The sequence below is a fragment of the Argiope bruennichi genome, chromosome 7, assembly GCF_947563725.1.
Source record: "Argiope bruennichi chromosome 7, qqArgBrue1.1, whole genome shotgun sequence".
In the NCBI taxonomy this organism is placed as follows: domain Eukaryota; kingdom Metazoa; phylum Arthropoda; class Arachnida; order Araneae; family Araneidae; genus Argiope; species Argiope bruennichi.
In genome coordinates this window covers 129,853,399-129,868,261 of record NC_079157.1, presented here as the reverse complement: position 1 = coordinate 129,868,261, position 14,863 = coordinate 129,853,399, and the positions used below count along the sequence as shown (strand labels likewise).

The 14,863-nt window shown below is 29.1% G+C and overlaps 1 protein-coding gene across 1 annotated transcript in view; it reads right to left on the bottom strand.

The window, feature by feature from the left end:
• The window catches only part of LOC129975888 (signal-induced proliferation-associated 1-like protein 2), an 81,014-nt gene extending 68,380 nt beyond the window's left edge, over positions 1–12,634 (bottom strand). The window contains exon 1 of the mRNA XM_056089161.1: positions 12,449–12,634. The gene's annotated coding sequence lies outside the window, so the exon portion shown is untranslated. The remainder of the gene's footprint in view (positions 1–12,448) is intronic.
• Positions 12,635–14,863: the final 2,229 nt, after the last annotated feature.

Here is a 14,863-nt window from a genome sequence, read left to right as displayed (position 1 = left end):
TATCGTAAATAAATATAAAATAGCTTTGTTTTTAATTTCTCGATAGTAAATGTTTTTCACAATGAAAAACAGAAATTTTTACTATCTTTGTTCTTGATGAACAAGGTAGTTTTTATCGAGTTTTTTTTAAATATTTATATCAAACGGAAGCGAAATATTTCAGCTATAGGACTGATTCTTAAATTTTACTGAAAAGTATTCATAAGTATACAATACCTGCACAACTAGCCACTGACCATTAAATCTTAAAAAGAAAGCCAATAAAATATGAATGATTCGATGAAAATCGTAATCCAACAAAATTATTCTTTCTTCTAATAAGAATTTCTTGTAAATATTCTACATTTTTTATATCAAAGGGTTAAATAAATTTACTTTTAATAACTATAGCTATTTTTATAAACTATATAAAAATAATCTGATGTAGAAAACATCCAATGGCGATTTCATAATAGTAGTTAAAACACATGCATCACGATGAACAGAACAATTAGAAATAATGCAGTCCTTCAACACACAGATATTTCAGAGCATTTAGCATTTTTTGTGTATATTTAAAAAATATTACCGATATGCTCATCATTTCAAGGATTTCAATGTTTTATTATCCCAGCTTTGCTATTATGTAAAACTTTCTCTATGTTACAATTCACTTCTTTATAACAATTGTGTTTAAAACTTTCTAAAAAAAAATTTTTTTTAATTTCTAACTTTATCTAATCCATTTGTGTAGTCAAATTAGGTTGTTTAAATATACACACAAAAAAATGTGGGATATATGTTAGTTTCTGAGATATCGCCAAAAGTTATGATTCATTTAATATTGGATGTGCCATTTTTCAAAGCTTTATAGATCTAGAAGTTTTCATCAGAAGCTTACAAAAAAAAAAAAAAAAAAAAAAAAGGCTAATTTCATGATTAGCAATCGACTTAACGATTAAAACTGGTAGGCGTAATGGAAAAATTTCGAAACATTAATTCAATTAAATATCGCAATTAATCAATTTTCGTGAATAAATGACAAAGTTACAAAAGCGTCCAATTATTCTTGTAAAAGCAGGGAAGAAAATTTAGTTGAACTTCTGAAAAATAAATATCTTTATGCGCAGATATTTTACAAAGATGAGACACTCGTTCTAAAGATTTGGTGAAAATTTTCATTTTTACGATAAAGACTAAAAACGAGATCAGGCTGAAGGGGTGCCACACGAGCACGTTTTTTCCTGCAAGGACCACCAGGCACTTTTCACGTTAACATCAAAAAGAAAGCACTTTAAGAAGAAGATACTTGAATCGTTTATCCCTTTTATATTATATACTAGCAGTATCCGCACAGCGTTGTCCATAGCATAACATCCAAGAGGAAAGTCAACCATCTAACTCTCCGACCCGCCCTAAGGCACACGGATTTAAACCATAATTAGCGTTAAAGTTAAGTCTAGCCTCATGTCATGGGCATGTCACGCAACATCAAACAAACATAAAAATATATTTAGAAATCAACAAAAATAACTACAAAACAATTTTTTGTAGCACACATTCAGAAATATTCAGATTGTTAAAAAGATAAAAAAAAAATACGATATGTTCATAGACAAAACTCCATGAGAAAAACCTTTTTCGCTTAAGTCAATTCCAGCAGTGTGAAACATTTGTCCTTCGGCTTTATTAGGAAAATAATTAAAATCGGAATTATAAAACTCCTCTTTTTTATTTTGATACGACTTCAATATACTGCAATCTTCGCCAATAAGTGCTCTACAAAATGGTACAAATGTCTCCAATATTAGTTAATTTCTGGGGGGTATAATGAGTTTTGAGTCGCTCTTTAAAATCCAACGTAAACAAAGAAATGTATTGTTTGTTTCTTATGGCACTTGCCACTGACAAGCCCGCTGTTACGAAGACAGCGATTTAAGCCTGAGGGGGAACGTCTCTTATTTTTTATAGCAGCGCCAACTAGGGCCAAGAGTACGACTTTGCCACTCACGCATCATTCATTCGCTTGCACAACCCCTTTTTACAGGAGGGCACATTCACACATCTCACAGATAAAACAACAGAAGAACAACCATGCCCAAACCGGGACTCGAACCCGGGACGCCCAGATCACGGGGAAGACGCGCTACCCCTATGCCAGGACGCCGGCAAGAAATGTATTGCATTAGTATGCATACCACAGATCTTGCTAATTGCGCATGCGCAGTTTGAGGTTTTCGCACATGCATGGATAAGCACAGATACTCCTGGTTTTAAGCACGTGCGATTCATAGTAGGAAAATAATTAAAATCGCAAGTATAAAACTCTTTTTTATTATTATTATTTTGATATGACTTCAATATACTAAAACATTCCTCAATAAATGCCCTACAAAATGATACAAAAAAGTCTCCAAAGTCAGTTAAGTATTTCTCGAGTTTTTCTCTTTCAGACGCTTTCAGGAGACTTCATTTTATACTATGCATAGATATCTTCGATCAATATCTATCTGAATCAGCATCAAGAATTATCTAAACGATCAACGAACCGTTTAATAGGACACAGGAGATAGAATTCTTAAGCCAGTGAAATTCATCCAAGACTGACTAGCCATCACAAACCTCTTTCCAAGAATAGCGCATAAGGAGGCGGTCGGACAATCGAAACGACACAATGGTTCTCTCAGTGTCAATTACAACGGAGCTGCGAAAATTCCAATTGACTGAAGAGTGGAAGCCGGAAATCCAGAAGGCGACAACTTTAAATGGTGACCCTCGAACACTACAAGCACCTTGAAGTAGGAGAGATAGAGTGGAGTTAAATAAGTTAACGCACAGGGAATCCATTTGCTGTTATTCTTCTGTCCGAATTGCAGTTCCATACACCGAGCATAAGCCGACATGTCTCCTCTTTTAAAATAATATCATTTTCTAAAATTGTATTTTCTTCGGGGCAATATTCATGAAAGCGAAAAGCACTGGCACATTCACTGATTACGAAATCTCAAACAAAAATTCTAGCCAAATCTATCAAAATTCGACAAACTAACTAATATAATAATAATTTTTTTAAATAACGCATTTGACTATTATTATTTTTAAAAAAAATACAACTTGGTACTATATGCAGGCATGTAACCGATTCTCTTGTATAACCATTTCCTCTTTTAAAATAAACCAAACCTTTTTCTAAAATTGTATTTTCTTCGTAGCAATATACAGAAAAGCGAGAAAACACCCAAGCATTCACTGATTACGAGATTTTTATTAATCATTAGGAATTGTTAGGTGTGTGTTTCTTCTGTAGCAGACTTCTTTAAATGTGATTAAATATTTAGAAAGATTTGATTCATACTTTGCTGTCCAAAGAAAGTACTTATGATAGCATGGTTAGTAAATAGCAATCAACCAACTTATTAACCGGATGTCAATTATCTTGTCAAAGAGTAAAATAAATTGCTGCTCAAATTTTGAATTACATTTAGCAATATTTATTACATAATGAATAATTTTTATAAAATTCTGCATATTTTGTGCAATAAACATGTTTTGCTTTTAAAATGTATTCGTTATTCCGCGGTTTTCATTAATCTGGCGGTCCTTCGATTTGATATCTGCCGCGTTACAGAGAGTATATTGTATTTAAAAAGACAGCCATTATAATTTTTACCAAAGAATGGCTACTTGTATTAAACACATAAGAGAGATTAATCACAAAAAAAAAATCGCTAAAGACAATAGCTTATTGACTATGTTCGCCACTGACATGTGACCATGACAAGCCTAAAATTCGCCTATGGCATGCAGTTAATACACAAGTTCCAAAGTATATATTTTTTTAAAAAAATAAACGATATATTTATAATCTTTTTTTTTTTTTCAAATAAATAGCTGTAATTGAAATATTCAAAATCGTAACAGATAATATCGTAATTCCAACGTTAATTAAGGAAACCAGATGATTTTTCCCTCCAATATAAAAAAAAATCGAATTATAAACTCATAATTTATATCGCAAAACGGTATTCTCCGCCTTTATTTAATTGAAAAAAGAACAATTGCAAACGACAGTTAATTTCTTCAAATATGTCTAAAATACAGAAATAAATTTTCAACTCTTGCCAACTGATACAAACTTCTGACATTTGCTAAACTTCAAAGATATAATTGCAATTATAATATTTTGCTGTTTCCCTGCTATTTTAAGTATAAAACAGTAAAAGACATTAGTGATTTAAGTTTTGTAAAAAATGGGGTACATATATAACAAAGGGTTAGAGCTCTTCAAAAACTGAAAATGTGCAAAAATGATAAGTGGAAAGTAATCCATCACTACCACGATAAACTGCAAAACTACAACAGAACCAACGGGAAACGTCTACCCAAAACTTAACTCGCATTCTCCCCAATAAAGGTATTAACCCAGAGAACGCCTTGCAAGATACTGGTGTACAATAATTACGAAATATTAACTTTGGGAGTGAATTGAGCATTTTGACTGAAACCACGGTATGATCCCTGGCGAGAGTTTTAGCGACTAATTCCTGTCAAATGTTTAAATAGTATACGAAAATCGAATTTCTTTTGAAGACAAGTTTTTTTCTTAACAGATTGAAACAAAAATTTGACACAAAACTACACTTGTAGTCACAAAATTTTATATTACGTTTTTCAGTTATCGCGTTTGCATGCACCTGAAAGTAAACACCCACTGATGGTCAGCCCCTTTTTGGATTTGGCTCCGAAAGTAATCGATCATCTGAACAGATTTTAATATTTGATACAAAATCTATAATTTCGATTCTAAACCAGTATTCCAAAATTCATCTATCTAGCTCACTGCACTTTTCAATTTATCGTATTCGTATAAACAAAGCTTGAAAGAGAAACTTCTTGCCCACGGAGTCCATCTAAAATTAGAAAGAAATGTATAATTTTATTAAAGATTGTTTACCGAATCGTTTCCTTCCAGTTCTTTCTAATTATGTATGTTCCTCTATGTCTATATCCTCTCTGTCTATTTTTCCCCAACCACCTACCTAGCATTTTTTACTCTTACAATGGAATGTCAAAAACGAATAGATTCATCTAAATATCGAAGTCAATTTTTTTTAAACCAGAACCACACTCTCTGTACATGAGAAACTGTAAGAGAAGAGATGCTATCTTCGAAAACAGGAAAGTCGGGAGCGGGTGGGAGACAAATTTTGAGTAGCCAAAGACTCAATTCCTTAAAAACAAACTTTTGCTCCTCTGAAAAATACAACGGTTTTCCCTCCTCCTTCCCAAGGCGTGTTTCAAAAGTGGGAAAGGGTGGGGCCAGCAATAAAATGAAAGCCACTGACTCATTTCTTTCGGGCTGGCGCGGGATCGCCCATGTTCCTGCCGACGCATCCAAGCCAGCATCCTGCCTCTTGTTTCCTCGAATGCGTTTCCTCCAAACGGGCATTGTGGATGGCCTGGGCATGGCGACGAAAACAATGCGGGTTTGAACAGGAGCTCTTTACACACAGGCAGTGGCGATTTTGACAGCATAAAGCCAAACTATTTTAAAGACCCTTCGCTATATATAATGAAAACGTAATATTAAATAATTATTAGTGCCTTTAATTTTCTTAAATTGAAGCAAAATGTTCTGAAGTGTATATTTCCCCTCATATCGACATAGAATATATTTTATTGTTGATTATATATATATATATATATATATATATATATATATATATATATAGACACGTGGAAAGAAATCCTTATCAGAATCTCATGGTATATAAGCATCGGGAAAAATATTTGTCTCTTTTACGCTCTTCTGCTCTTGTATCGCTGGTAAATAGGCGTCAGTTCGTCCGCGCTTCTTATACATAAAATATACCTCCCGGGATGAAATAAGAGCGAATTTTAAAAAATTCGAAGTGCCTTCACTCTTCGGCCACAATTCTGCTTCAAAAATTATGTTTATATATATATATAATTCTTATAATTATGTATATACTAATCGCCTTCAACAAACAACTGAGAGTCGAAATTATTAATAGTATTGCTTTAATCATATCAACAAATGTTAATGAAATATCAAAACAAAAGAAAGTATTATTTTAAACTAAATCTGATCGATAAACATAGAGCTTTTTGATTGGTTATCTATACTTACTAAGTTATGAAATTACTTAGCGAATTAAATTACCGAAATGTATCCAGTTACTGACCTTGAAAGCTCTCTCAAAATTTTACTTAATAATATTTCTCGAAAATGGAGGGTTATAGAGAATATGTGATTGTTGTTGATGTTTCGAGATTTAAACTTTACTATGAAATTAAAATTTATGAAATTGGTACAGTAGTTAGAGCTGGCGAAATGTAGAAGAGGTTCTTCATAGAGAATGCACAGTGAGACAGTATTTTTTTTCCCCCCCAATTTCCGTCGAAAATGGAGGAAGGAGGTAGATGACCACTCACGACAGATTCAGATGTCAAACTTTCATATTAAACAAACGCTGGCGAAATCGGAATAGTAATTATGGCTAGGGGGCTGGTTCTTTGAATTAATATGAAATAAATTGCGATATGAAATAAATTTCAAATATGAGCATTTTCAACATGATTTATTTACTCATTAGAAAAAACCCGAACAAACCGGGAAATTTATACTAACTTGGAAACGAATCCGGGGCAGATAACGAAAATCGGGATTGCCCTGTCTAATATGTTTACTTCGATTAAACTAAGTAATTTTCGTTTATTGGAAATATATCACCAATATACAATTTAAATACACGTCTCACGACATTTGGCCTAAGTATTATTTTATTTTAATATTGCATTTATCTTAATTCACTTTCGTCAGAAAATAACATATTTGATCATTTTCTACAGCAAATAACACATCAAAATCCATTTCAACTATAGAGATTAAATATTTATGAAAAAACTAAGAAATGTCCAAATATTTTGAAGTGAACTTTATACTAGTGTTGAATGCAATTGTTTTATTTAGACTTGTATACCAAAAGAAAGGGCTTCCAGTCACACCAAAGGGGCACCGGCAGGGGCGATGACAAACTTAGAAAAAGGCAGAAGGAAAATGCCCGTAAATATACTGGGTTAGGGCGAAAGGTCCCGCTTCCGGCGCCGAACCCCGCGATAACATCCGGATGAAAACGATTTCCTCCTTTTCTTGGCTATGCGAAGTAGTCGTTTGCATTTGAAATGAATGGAGATAGTGTATACGTGCATACGTCAATAGCAAAAGAAAACTTCTCTAACTTTTTTGCAGCTAAATTTGGAACAACTATAAAGTTAAAAATAATATAAATATTAATTTTAAATCTGTCGTCGCAAATATACACATTCTTGGAAATTTATCTCTCGCAGTTTGAAGATAATGCATCTCTTTCATATGCCATGCATGTCAAACTCCTGGCAAGTATCTCTGTGACTCAGATAGACACTAAACAAAGGTATAATATGCATTTAGTTCCTAAAATTTCAATTTCAATATTTCTAAACATACATAATTAGGAACCAAGTTTTGAGAAATTTCAAATTTCTTAATATGGAAGATTTGAGAAGAAATTAAAATTAGAAATAAAATTGGCAGAATGAATTCTATGATGGAATTTTTTTCACTGATTAATAAATTATTATTAATAACAACCGATTAACTAACTATATTAATAAATTAACCGATTAACTATATTAACAGAACAAAATCACATATATATATATACACGGAAATACACCAAGTTCAGTATGTAATGAGAAATGACCAATGCTGCAAAAATATTTATCATAAATTTCAATTTTTAGAAAAAAGCTATTGTACAGTCATAATATATATATAACTTATTACTTAATATATATATATATATATATATATATATATATATATATATATATATATATATAACTTATAACTTATTTATTATCGCATTTTCACCAATTTGGTGTCGATGGAAATTATTTGAAAGGGCAGGTTTGTTGAAATAGAAAAATTGATTCACCGGGTTAATTAACATGGTTAACTACTATCTCAAAATTTTTCCATTACGGATATCGATATTTTTACTGAATCGATTTGTTGTTTTAAAATTAACTTCTCAATAAAATTTTATGGATAATATCAAGAGTTTTGAAAAATGAGTCTTCCAATGTTAAATGAATCATGAATTTTCGACAATATCTCGGATATTATTTTATATTTCTAAAAAAAAAAAAAAAAAAAAAATCACTCAAAAAAAAAATTATCATATTTTAAAAAGGCACGAAATAAATGCATAAATAACACAAATGATATATTTTTTTAACAATTTTTTTAAATGAATGTGGGAAAAAAAGAGAATTGCAACATTGTAATATAATAAAATATTTGCATGGGCGCAAAGTTGATGTGCTAAAATTGCGGAATTCAAAAAATTGTGCTCATACCCCAAATAGCTTTCGAAATATTCACAATAATTGTAAAATTCCTTCAGTCGAATTGCAATGCCCACTTTTTGAGGTACTGTATATTAAATTTATTTGTATTTACAGATCCAATTTTTATGAAGCACGATCTTTAACTGCAATTACAATATCGCATTTAGTTAAGTATTGAATTTATTTTCAGATCAGACGATTTTAATTTAATATGAATTTTGCTTTCTTTAAAAAAAAAACGAATGTTTCCCCCTCCTCCACTTAGAGTATATAAAATTAGATTGCAGAACAGAATGATTGTAGGAATGTTTAATTTTTACTCTTTACTGGTATTTATTTGTTTGTAAGTACAAGAAATAGGGATGCAAGGAAATTCGCACCATTTCTTACCATTCAGTAAAATAAATAACGCTAAAATAAGGATATTAATTAGCATCTATTATTACATACTTAATGGCTTAAAGCTGAGCACTCGTTCCTAAATTTCTTTAATTAGGTAGAGAATATTTTAAAAATATGTTGAAAATGATTCCTTCAGAGTTATTAATGAATCTCGTCTTTGTAACTATGTTTATTGAAAAACATTGTTTTTGAAGTTCGAAATATGTACATGATAATGAGTTTGGCTTAATTCATTTGTATTTATTTCTCTTGATTACATCAGCCATTGCATAGCAAAAAGAATGTTCATCACTCATTCATTCTTACAGTAGTAAACAATAAATCTTCTATCCGATTAACAATTCTTTTCGTCTTAAAATAAAAGACGAAATTTTTAATAACCACATATAATTTCATTGGCTTAAAATATCTATGGCATTCACATTTCCCAAATCAGCGACTCTTTAAGAAATGGGTAAAACAGAATATTTTATTCATTATAAAAATTAAAATGTGTGTTAATTTCTTAGTGCGGGAACAATAAAAAAAGACTAAATGATGTATTGATTTTAAAAGTAAATGGAAACATGGAAATTCTTCAACATTTAAATAAAAAAAATATTTATATTTAAAAAAAACGCATTCATACTAAGGATAAATCTAAATCGTGTTGTTCGATCCTTCGAAATTTCTGAGAAAAAAAAAGTCATTTTTCTGTTAACAAGCTGAAACTTACTTACTATACGGTCCCTGGTGGATTGCCTCTTTTCAGGCGGAGTTCACGGCGAATAAAATTAAGAACATTTCAAGAACTATTACGAATTTCAGAACGAAATTTGATATACATACATAAAAAAAACCTTCTAATTCGAAATAAAAAAAATCCCAATTTCCATAATGGAAAATTTCGAGATAATAATTAACTAACCCTGTTAATAAACTCGGTTAATCAATTTGTCTATCTCTTCAAACCTGTCCCATTAATCCATCTCCATTGATACCAATTTTGTGAAGATGCGATAATAAATAACACAAAGGTGTTCCTTTTTTGTTGTTGTTGACGACTGTACCTATAAGTTACTTAACAATTTTAAGGATAGAAATTTGTTGCATTTTAGGCATATTAAATAATCAGTATAATATAAGCACCTCAGGTTTTCTTAAATTACAGGTCTACACTCCAAGAAGGCTACACACGAATTTTCGGATGATAAAAACTGATATCATTCGAGATCATTAGACTATTTCCTTCTCAAATATATATATATATTTAGGATGTCATCTATATTTAAAGTATCATTAAAATTACACCAAATGAATGCATTAGTTATTTTTATTATATTCTTATTATCAACGAATCATTCATTTTCCTGTTTTCTTCCCTATTTTCATACAAAAAAAAAAAAAAAAAAAAAATACACAGAAGCAAAATTAGAGAATGGGTTTGTAGCTGAAATAGGAATGCAAGAAGAAAAAAAATTTTAAAATTGCAATTATATAAATTTTGATGGACGCAGTATGAAATGTTTTTCAATAATCATGCCCCATTTATATAATTTTACCAATTTTTAATATATATATACATTTTTTGAAAGCGACTATTGGTAAAAAAATTTGAAAATTATCTTAAAAATTTAAAATAAAACTCTTGAATCTCAAAGAAAAAAAAGAGAGGGTTAAAACTTTTTTTTATTAAAAACTTTTGAAGTAGTTATAAACATATGAGCTTCAGTTGGATAAATAAAATACAAAAGATACATTTTAATATGCCAAAACAATGAAAAGGGCAACAAATGATAAATGAGTATAAACTGTAATAAATAAATGCAAATTTTCAAGAGTATGGGAGTCAGTTAAAGCTGATTTTTACTAAATCAATTCAGAACTTATGGTCATGATGTAAGAACATAACACAGATTTTTTATTGCATAAATGTTTGATTCTTTACTTCCACCAATAAGCCCTCATATATTTAAAAATAATAAGAAGAATAGAAGTAAAGCATAAAATAATTTAATTACTTTAACAAATTATTTTTAAATATAAATATTAATTGCATAAGAAAATGTAATGTTTTTAATTTCAACTTCAAAATTCTTGTTAGCTTTAAATAATGAATAATAGAGTTCTAAATTTTCGATATTTTAGTAGCAACAATTTGCTGATTAAATAATTCATATTTTGGTCCTCTCTATTACTGATATTTCCTAAAACTTTGAATTTGCTTGAAATAAAATACATACAAATGTATATAAATATCAAAACTCAGATTAATAGAATTCTTAATGATAAAAGTGCTTAAAAACTTTATTTAAATATAAAACATTGCATTTTTTTTCTAGTTAAGAAGGGATAACTGAATTTGAATAGAGTTATCCATTGTTTTAAATTAACTTTGACATCATACTAATTATTCAATTGTTTTCAGGTCTGAATTTTTAAATAATGTATAAGTTTCACGGGATAATTGTATTATATTAATACAGAATAATCCCCTCAGAGTATCATTAAGCTTTCATTATCTGAAAAATATATAGCATTAAAATAATGAAAATTGATTAATTGTAAGATTTTGTTTAAGAAAAATCTTTTCAATCAAATCTATTTATTCTTGTATAATACACAGTCAAGAGTGCCATATAATTCAATTTTGAAATCTATTAATCTTACAGGACAACATAAGAGTACACGCAATCAAAAGTTAGAAGGTGTGCTTACATTAGTAATATTTATCATGTGAACTGACTTCATAAGAAATGGTGCAATATTTTAGATTTAAATTTAGATAATATTTAAATTTCTCTTCAAAGTCATTTCATATTTAACACTAAGGCAGAATTAAAAATGAGAATGAATAAAATTAGTGGGAAATATAATTGTTTTTATATTAAACTCTGACGATTAAAGCTTTTAATGATAATTCAATATATATTTCAAACCCTTTATAAAATGCTTTAATTGAACAACAATATGAAAAAAAAAGACTAATTAAGACATGGATTAACTTAACAGGGAAATTTCCTTAGAAGGGAAAAAATTATTATAATCAAATTCTTTATTTTATAACAAAAATATGTCACACAAATGAAAATTATAAAAATCCATATTGTTTTTACAAGTTTATAATTTCTAGCATTGCTTTTACTAAAAAATGTTACTTATATATTATATTTTACATGTAGTTAGAAAACTTTTCTTAACTATATATAAAATATAATTTTGTAGTGCATCGCTTTTTTTAATAATATACCGACATTAATGCATTGAATCCAATACACACATTTTTAAATGATAGATAGTAGATGATGCATAGATGATAAATGACAGAATAATAAATTTGAATCATTAAAAAGCACAACTTCATATTTTTCAAATATATGCTTGGAACATACAGAGCTGTTTCAACAATTTTATTGCCTTCAAGACAAATTCAGGGATTGTTTAAACAGCAAATTTTCAAACATTAGAATGCAAAAATTAGAAACAAATGAAATAAAAAAAATTCTATAATCTTCAGTAAATTTAATTAAAAAAAAGCACCAAACAAATTTTTTTACAAGTTCAAATCAATAAAACTAAATAGCTTACAATATTTTATATATCTGCATCACTTTTTTACACTTTCAAGGAAATTTTAATTAAATAAAGCAACTGGAAAAATAGTTTTACTTACCAGGCGGTTATTATTATTATTATTTTTTTTTTTCGTAAATCAAAAAAATAAAAAGAAGCTATCTTTTTCCAAAGAATTCACAAAAATGCAATATTTATTATGTAATCACAAGAATCAGTAAACTATTTGAGAATTAACATCAGTACAGCTTTCTGTCAGTTCTGACAGAGCAACAAGTGAGCAAAGTATCCCAAGTCTGCCTTTGAATAGGTGAATCCATAGTAAACAAGCGGATAGCGAGAGAACGATCGTGCAATGCACTTAGAAAGATTCCGAGCGTAAATGAGTTTTTCTGCGCATGCTCAGATTTAACTGGAGAAAACGAGTAATATTCATCTTGTTGTTTAGTAAGAAATGGAAAATATTAATGAGCTTTTTACTTATGGTTATCATCATTAAATCATTAAATTTTTTTTTTTCGCATTTGGAAATCGAAGATAGAAGATTTTAAGAAATTTACCACAAGATTTTAGAAGTTTTTCTATTTACTAAAAGAAAAAAAATTATTATCAATTAGGACACACTAAATTCTGTTTCGGTTGCGATTATTCATATGAAACACTGTGTTTATTTTCTTTGATGCTAATATAACTTTTGAGTTGCTCTTAAAATTTCTTCCAAAAACATCATAGTATTCAGTGATATTTGCATTCTGTTTATCTTCTATCTTTCCTTTGATCTTGACCTGATGAATTTGCGATAAATCGAATTTAAAAGCGTATTTTGAATGATTAATGATTAGCTCATTTTTGTAGAGAAATCTATGTTTACTATAAGCGTAATGCAAATAACAATCACGTTTCACGAAATAAATAATGACCCTGTCCTTAATAATTTCTCTTATATCAACGCTGAGTGATCACAAAGATCTCATCGATTAGAGCGTCCTGGTATATATTTACCTCTAAAATTTTTTCAAGTCCAATAACATTGTAAGATCGTATCTCTATCGGCTTCTATCATAAACTATACTTTTCGGAAGCGGGAACGTTTGAGATGTAAGGGCACCCAGGAAAAGTGTTGTTATTTATACGTTGAGTTGTATCACAATTCTTTGCTGGTGTGTTGGGGCGCGAAATGGTGTTTTTGTGTTAACGAATTAGCTTAAAAAAATATTTTTCAGTAACTTTTCAACTTACCACCATTATTGCAGTACTATGAATGCTGGAGATAAAGAAATTGTCAAAATTTCAGTACAAACAGAAAATTTCTGATTTTATTTTCTTCATGTGGTTTTTTTGAATTAACTCATGTCAGTCAAATATCAATGCATTAATGTATATCATTAATATTCGTATAAATTGTTGGTTACATCTATCTCGATAAATAAATAGCAGACGGTAGTACCTAAAGTTCTTTTCTTTTAAAATGCTAATCGTTTTATAGGAATTTTAATGAACCTAAAATACATTTGTTCAGCCAATAATCCAGTTGAAGAAATTTCATTAATTGTTTTCTCTTGAAATTGGATTCTGATAATCAAATGGGTAAATGTGTTGAATGATATTTTTGGAACATGCAAAGAAATTTTGAAATAGCCTGAAACTTTTATGAATAACTGTATTGATGGTTACCGGATTCATTCTAGGAAAAACTTATCAAATAAGTGTCTAGCAGGCATTCAGCCAGGTGATTTTTTATTATATTCCAGTTTGTAAATATATTTATTCTACACTTGAATACTGTATATAACATCCCTATACTTTACGTAAATAAATATTTATTTTATATTCCATACCTGAGCATGCTCAATGATTCCCATGTTAATTGAGTATATCATAAACCATATGCTCAGCAGCCAGTCATACTTTGTTCCAAGCAAAACTAATGACAACAAATGTATTATTTACTTAATCATCTCACAAAATTCAGCTGGCTTGCAAATACTTAAAGTAAATTTTAAGCTGAATTTTAATTATATTAAATTTGTGTCTAGTTGAATTTTTCTGACTTACTACGACTGAGCATCTGGAGTATTTATCGAACTTTATTGTGTGTTTATTAATTTTTTTTTTGTCTAATAATAATATAAATTTGCAACCATTATATTTCTTTTCATAAAAAAGAGAATAAAATTGTGTATATATATATTATTAAAAAAAATTAAAATGTATCTATTTTCATGATATTCTTTTAAGCTATACTATTCTGTAAACTTTCACTGCCTTTTGGAGTCAAACAAACATTTTTTTTCAGTATTAATATATTTTATATTTATCTATATCTATTAATAATTAGATATAATAAAACTACAGACCGACAGAGAAACTGATTAGCTATCGAAATCAAATGAATTTTTATTCTGAAAAATTAGGATTTGTTTGCAAATCAAGTTTTTTTAAAAAGAAGTTTTAATTTCATGTCATTTTTTGCAATGTAACTAAGAAATACGTTGATTCTAGTAGATATTTTATA